This window comes from Gossypium arboreum, chromosome 5, assembly GCF_025698485.1.
Source record: "Gossypium arboreum isolate Shixiya-1 chromosome 5, ASM2569848v2, whole genome shotgun sequence".
NCBI classification, from domain to species: domain Eukaryota; kingdom Viridiplantae; phylum Streptophyta; class Magnoliopsida; order Malvales; family Malvaceae; genus Gossypium; species Gossypium arboreum.
The window spans coordinates 84919906-84927456 of NC_069074.1; the positions used below are offsets into that span (position 1 = coordinate 84919906).

Here is a 7551-nt window from a genome sequence, read left to right on the forward strand (position 1 = left end):
AGACAATTTTCTGAAGAAGCTGTGCTGCCCTTGAGGAATAGCTGTTTTCAAGAACCCCTGGATCATTACTTTATCACATTACAAAGTCCATAAAACATTCCTCAAAGGTACAACTTTGTAAGGGTTGAAAAGGATGTTCAAAATGAAAGACTCAAACAATGCAATATATAGTAATCGAAAACCCAATCAAAAACAGCTAATAGACATGGACAGGCCTTGTTTAGCTTAAATCCAAGATGGTGTTTCTGAGTGCAAAGTATACCATTAGAAAATTTATAGAAGAGAATCATCGAAATGTTTTATCTGAATGCGAAACAACAATTGCATAATGATATTGAACCAATTTCAGAAACATATAGAAAGATGAGATCATATAAACACAAGACTATAACTATTTCTTCATTACAAGAAAAAGATGAAATCAAGTCCTTACCTGCTCAATGTATTGCTTTATCATTGTGTCCACAATATCCTCAATTTAGAAACATACCTTGCAATGACTTTCTTGTTCATAGTGTCAGTGGTACCTAAAGCTTCAAAAATCATCACCTCCTTGCAATGTGATTACTCATACCAAGAATTAAGCAAGGAAGGGATTATTTCTGATGTTGTAGATAACAACATTTGATCAATTACACATGCCATGAATTAAGCATAATTGGTAATAACAATATCGATCTAATGCGTTTCACCTTCAATTCCAAATAAGAGATCAAGAGCATCCTTTAACAACGAAGACCAATGACAGTGCCAATACCACAATATTGGGTTCCAAACCTCTTACTTCCATCATACCTAAAAACCCAACAGCTTTATTAGCATTGTATTGTAAGCAATTAAAAGAGAAATTTTAATTTGATTACAAAATCCATTAATCAAAGTGGAAAATTTTATAGCATCATGTTGAATACCTAACTTTAGCATTTCCCCTAAACAGAAAACCCAAAATCAATTTCGCCTAATTGACAAGAAAGCATTTAATCAAAATGCTAAAAGCACAATCGAAGCGTGAAATTCTTACTTAACATTGGTGTGGGTAGCAATAATGTAAAAGGAAGAGTGGAAAATAGAAAGACTCCTTCCACCATTAACAAGTGAAAGAAGAATAAAGCGTACCCATACGGCGGCACTGCCAGAAAGACTTGCATTCTCATCAATAAATCTATAAGCTCCATGATCTAAAATCGGAGAAACAATATAAGAGTTGGTTTATGTTAAACGGTCAAATTTTCCTATTAGTCCCTGTTCTCTGCTTAAGTTGTGAATTTTTTTAATTTTAGTTGTGCAAAATAAATTATTTTAGCAAATTAATAACACTCAGACATGTTTGTAAAAATAGAATCTGAAATCTTCTTTACAGGGTTGTAATGCGGAAACAAGGTTGTGAGCTTATGACATTTTAGAGGAAAGATATCTATGGAAATCTCCAATATGGAGTTATCCATAAGCGACACTTTCTCAATATCCACCGTCCATTCCTTCTCTTTCGGTAACTTTTCTAATTGGAAACTTGCTTGTATTACATATCGAGGATTCATATTTGTGATGGATAATGTCATGTCTCTCACTGCATCATGCATCTTCATTTTGCTATCTGGATAGCTAACATCTTCCAACTTTCTTCAAAATAGCATGGCCCTTATCTTTCATTTCGTCTTGTATCCATTCCATGTATGAAGCTCTCGTCAATCCCATCATTCCAAAAATCATACATGTAGTTTAATTTTTTTTTTTTACTTAATCTTTACAATGAATAAATAAATTGTTCTCGGAGCATCTTTCAATTTCTACAACACTTTTTCTCTCAAATGCAAGGCATTAAATTTTGTATTCTTAGATATATATATTAAAAATTTTAATATTATATTATTCGATATTTATGAAGTTTTGAAATTAAATATATCCTCGGCTTTAAAAACCATCCCTTCCTTACAATGTGTATTATACGTGACAACATCAAGCTCAATGCCCTTCCTTACAATGTGTATTATACGTGACAACATCAAGCTCAATGTCCTCCTTTATCATCATGTCAACGGTTTCTACAGCTTTAGAAATCATGCCTTCCTTACAAAGTGCATCAATCAATATAGTATATGTGACAATATCAACCAAAATATTGTTATCCACCATTTCATTCAAAAGCCTTGTTGCCTCCTCCTACTGGCCTGATTTACACATATCATGAATTAAGCAATTATAAGTAATGATATTTGGTCTAATGCCCTTAACTTTCACTCTAAAGAGATCGAGAGTCTCCTTTAACATCCCGTTCTTACAAAGACAGTCAATGGCAGAATTATATGCTAGAATATCAGGTTGAAAACCTCTGCCTTACATCAGCTTTAGAAACCTAACAGATCTATCAGGATTGCCGCTCTCACACAACACCTTTAAGCACTGTACTGTAAACAATAAAATCAGGTTGATACCCTCTTTCAGTCATTTCATCGAACATACTAACAGCCTCAGAAATCTTATTTTGATTACAAAGCCCATTAATCAAAGTCGAAAAAGTTACAGTAGGCTCAACACCTAACTACAGCATTTTCCCCAAAACAGAAAAACCAAAATCAATTCGGGCTAGTTGACAAAAGCAATTAATCAAGATGCTCATAGAATACAAAAGCAATTAGTCAAGATTCTCATAGAATAAACATTATGGGAAAGGCCTAATAATTCCATCTGGCTACACATGGAAACAACAATGGCATAATGTTTCATTCTAACAATGGATGCTAATAATTTAGTGAATTCCACAATTGAAGGCTTTGGGTACTTCTCAATCATCTTATTGCCCAAAATCAAAGCATGATCAACATTATCGAAGCGGTGGTCTCTTTTTCCCTTTCCTCTAAGCTCTAACAGGCATGGACATGGGTTTCTTACTTTAGGCCTTCGATGTGGGTAGCAATGGTGTTAGAAGAAGAAGAAAAAGACTGGAAATTAGAAAGATGGCTTCCACCATTAACAACTGAACGATGAATAAAAGAAGAAGGAAGCTTACCCATATCTTGAAAGTAAGCAAAATGGGAGCTTGAAAATGAAACCACAAATGGCGCCGGAAGTACCACAAGAAGTGTAAATTTTGGTTTGTGAAGTGCTGTTTAGGGAAAGGGTTGCGAGCGTAATTTGGGTAAATTAATTTAAACAGTCAAATTATCTAATGCATAAATTACAGATTTAGCCTCCATTTTTAATAGTAACAGTTTGTTAAGTTCAATTAGGCCTGCCCTTAAAGTCATTTTGAGGCGAGATCGTCCAGGATCCAAAGTTGAAAGGATCCAAAATATTATTTTACAGTTTTTAAGGGGTCTAAATTTTTTTACTAACTTTTAAGGGATCTAAAAGCAATTTCTTCAACTTTTAAGGAACTTAAAACTCTACGAACCTGAGTTCAATTTTATTACTTTCAAAATATTATGTAACAAATATATTATCAGATATTTAATATCATGTCCGTTTATTATTTTCACATAACACTCATAAAAAATATTTTATTCTAATTAAATAATTTAATAACTATCATGAGACCGAATTTGAAGTAAAAGGATTGAAAATAATCAATTTGTACATATAATACAAGACTAATTATATAATCTTATCTCTCAAACTCAATCTGTAACCGTTTACGTTAAAACTAAAATTACAGATTTAAATTTAAACAAATTTAAATACATGAAATAAATTCATAACTTGACTAAAGCAGAGTTTCACTTCAAAGAATAATTTGATAATTATTTTGTCTCAACATAGCTCACATTTTGCAAATTATCATAATTATTTGATTTAGAATATATCTTTCATAATTAAGTTTGTTAACTTCAATTATTACTTCCAAAGTCTTACCTAATAAATGTATTATCGCATGTTTAATATAATGTCGATTATTATTTTCATATAATTCTCATAAAAAGTTTATCTTATTTTAATTAATAATATTTAAATAATTTTAAACCCGAGTATAGCTAGGTAAAATTTTCTAGAGGAAAAATATTATATGAAACTGTTATTTCAATATAAGAATATCAAATCAGATTTTTACTGTCGCTTTTCAACATTTTCCACCTGAAAAATTCATATTAAATAGATATCTAATAAAAGATTTAATCACCTCTTCATTCAAGTCACGACTTTAAATATTTATATTTAAAATACATCTCTTCTTCTTGATTCACATCTTTAGACATTTAATTTAAAGGCTTAAATATAAAAATCTTTAGTTAAATTATCATTTTCGCCTATATAATATATTTAATTTGAAGATTTATTTTTTTATATTTTAATTTAGACATAATTAATTCTTATACCATTATTACAATTATGTTTTTGTCCAAATTATAAACACGATTAAAAATTTAGTAGTTAATTAATGTGAAATTAAAAAATTCCAAATTGGACATGATTTGTTTTAATTGAGAAAGCAGTGGAACATTTCAGAGCAAGATTGATTTATTAGAGTGTAAGATGAGATCTATAAATAAGGTGACAGTGAATATATCGGCACAAAAGCCCTTACCAACCATTTCCGTAAGAAGTTGTGTTGCCTTTGAGATATAGCTATTTCGAAGGAACCCCTGAATCATTACATTATAACAGCAACTATCGGGCGAACAATCATTCTTTCCCATGCTCCCAAAAAACGTGTATGCTTCATCTAGCAATCCATCTTTACACAGCCCATTAATCATTATACAGTATGTGTAAACATCTGGTTTTAAACCATTGTTTAAGAGTTGATGAAATAATTCTTCTGCAACCTTGATATGCCCAACTTTGCACAACCCATCAATTAGGATAGTATATGGGACAATATCAAGTTCCAACCCACTGTTTCGCATTGCTTCAAAAAGTTTCAATGCCTCTTCGATATGACCTGTTTTGCATAAACCATTCAGCAAAATCAAACAGGTCTCTATATCTGGAATTTGTCCAGAAGCAAACACCTTTCTAAACAGTTCACAAGCAGTTGAAACTTTCCCCAACTGAAACATACTCTGAAAGATAGTGCTGTATGTAACAGTATCCAGGATTGGTCCCTTTCGAGATATTTCATGGAAGAGTTCCATTGCTTCGTCTAACCTTTTACCTTTGCAATATCCATTGATCATGGTGTTGTAAGTAACTATATCAGGTGCACAACCCATATCAATCATCAAGTTGAAAACTCCTCTAGCTTTATCCATTTCATTCTGCAAGCAATGACCATTAACTAATGCACTATAGGTAATAACATCAGGCTCAATGCCTCGTTTTATCATTGTGTCAACAATATCCTCAGCTTTAGAAACCATCCCTTCTTTGCAATGTGCATCAACCAACGTAGTATACGTGACAACATTGGGTTCAATGCCTTGCTTTCTTATCGTGTCAACGATCTCTACAGCTTTAGAAATCATTCCTTCTGTGCAAAGTGCATCAATCAATATAGTATACGTGACAATATCAAGTGAAATATTGTTATCAATCATTTCATTCAAAAGCCTTGTTGCCTCCTCCTGCTGGCCCGAATTACACATACCATGAATTAAGCAATTATAAGTAATGATATCTGGTCTAATGCCCTTAACCTTCATTTCCGAGAAGAGATTGAGAGCCTCCTTTAATAGCCCCTCCTTACAAAGGCAGTCAAGGATGGTATTATATGCTACAATATCAGGTTCAAAACCTGTGCCTTCCATTAGCCTTAGAAACCTAACAGCTCTATCAGTATTGCCAGTCTTACACAACCCCTTAAGTATTGTATTGTAAACAATCAAATCAAGTTGATACCCTCTTTCAGTCATTCCATCAAATATACTAATGGCCTCAGAAATCTTACTTTGATTACAAAGCCCATTAATCAAAGTCGAAAAAGTTACAACACTAGGTTCAACACCTAATTTCAGCATTTTCCCGAAAACAGACAACCCAAAATCAATTCGACCTAATTGACAAAAGCCATTAATCAAGATACTCATAGAATAACCATCGTGGGAAATTCCCAATAATTCAATCTGTCTATACATAGAAACAACAATGGCATAATGTTTCATCCTAACAACAGCTCCTAATAATTTATTAAATTCCACAATTGAAGGCTTTGGATACTTGCCTATCATCTTTTTGAACAAAATGAGAGCATCATCAACTTTATCGATGGGATAATCTATTTTTCCCTTTCCTCTAACAGGCATGGGTTTCTTACTTAAGGCTTCGATGTGAGTAGCTATGGTGTTAAAAGAAGAAGAAGAAGAGTGGAAATTAGAAAGATGGCTTCCACCGTTAACAACTGAACGAAGAATAAAAGAAGAAGGAAGCTTACCCATATCTGGAATCTATGCAAAATGGAAAACCAAAGAGCTGAAGTTGAAAATGAAACCACAAATGGCGCTGGCGATACCGCAAGAACTGTAAATATAAATTATAGATAAATATGGATATAAAGATTCCCAACACAACTTAGAAATGACAGGTGAAGTGGTGTTTAGGGACAGACTAATATTGGCAGTTTTGAGGGCAATTTGGGTAATGTAAATTTTGGCTAATTTTAATTTGAATAGAGTCAAATTATGTTATTAGTTGTTGTTAGACCCCCTAATCGGTCGGGGCATTTGGTTCGAAGATTCATTCAAAAAGTGAAAAGGTTTTGATATAAATATAAGTTTGAAAAATAGGTTTGGATAAAAAAAATAGTGTTTGTTTTAAAAAAATGAACTAAGCCTCGGGTAAGACATTTTTGCACAAGTCTGACCTAAATTCACAAAATGAGAAAAGAAATGTTATTTTTTATTATTTTAATGTTATTTTATTATTGTTTTCTTCCTATTTTACTATTATTTCATTATTATGTTCTACTATCTTGTTGTATACATATTTTTAAAATTTATTTTCAATTTGTTGAGAAATATTTATTTTGTTTTTGATGTATTATATATATTTAAAATTATATAAAAATTTAATGTGGGCGAGTAGGGGCCAGATTCAAATTTTAGCATTTTTATTTGAATTGGACTTGGACAAAATTTTAGACTCATTTCTCAAGTTGGGTCAGGCGAATGAATGGGCCTAAGATTTTTGTTAGACCTGGCCCATGAACACTTCTAGTTCTTCTATTATATGTAAATTATAGATTTAGTCTCTATGCTTTTAACTAGTCATTTTAATACTTCTATTTTTTAATTTTAAAATTTCAATCTTGACCTAAATAATAATGATAAAGGTATTTTCATATAATTAATGTCATGTCAGTCTCAGTTGTATTTGATAAATAGAAATTTTAAGTGTTAAAATGTTAATTACTAAATTCATCACAAATTCTTAATCCGATCAACTAATTTAATTCAATCCCATTCAAACAACTGCAATTATCTCATATTTTGTATAATGTTATAATTATTTAATTAATATAAGTTCATACCACACATACTTAAAGGTCCAATTCTATTTAGTTTTTTTATGAAACTTTAAATTTATTTATCATTTGGATACCTATGTCATGGCTCGCAAATAAAAGGTCGTGATGAATGTACACAGAATATATTATAAAAGTCAATTGATTAAATGAAACTC

The 7551-nt window shown here is 31.5% G+C and overlaps 1 long non-coding RNA gene and 1 pseudogene across 2 annotated transcripts; both read right to left on the reverse strand.

The window, feature by feature from the left end:
• Positions 1-1496, reverse strand: LOC108451566 (uncharacterized). 2 transcript variants are annotated; one of them, XR_008283392.1, is made up of 4 exons: positions 1117-1496; positions 693-795; positions 434-602; positions 1-57 (listed from the first exon to the last, which is right to left on the reverse strand). It is a non-coding gene; the product is annotated as an uncharacterized LOC108451566 (long non-coding RNA). The 2 variants fall into 2 exon arrangements; XR_008283391.1 differs by lacking the exon at positions 1-57 and having other exon boundaries at positions 425-602.
• A 380-nt stretch (positions 1497-1876) lies between these two features.
• Positions 1877-6448, reverse strand: LOC108453310 (pentatricopeptide repeat-containing protein At1g63330-like; annotated as a pseudogene).
• Positions 6449-7551: the final 1103 nt, after the last annotated feature.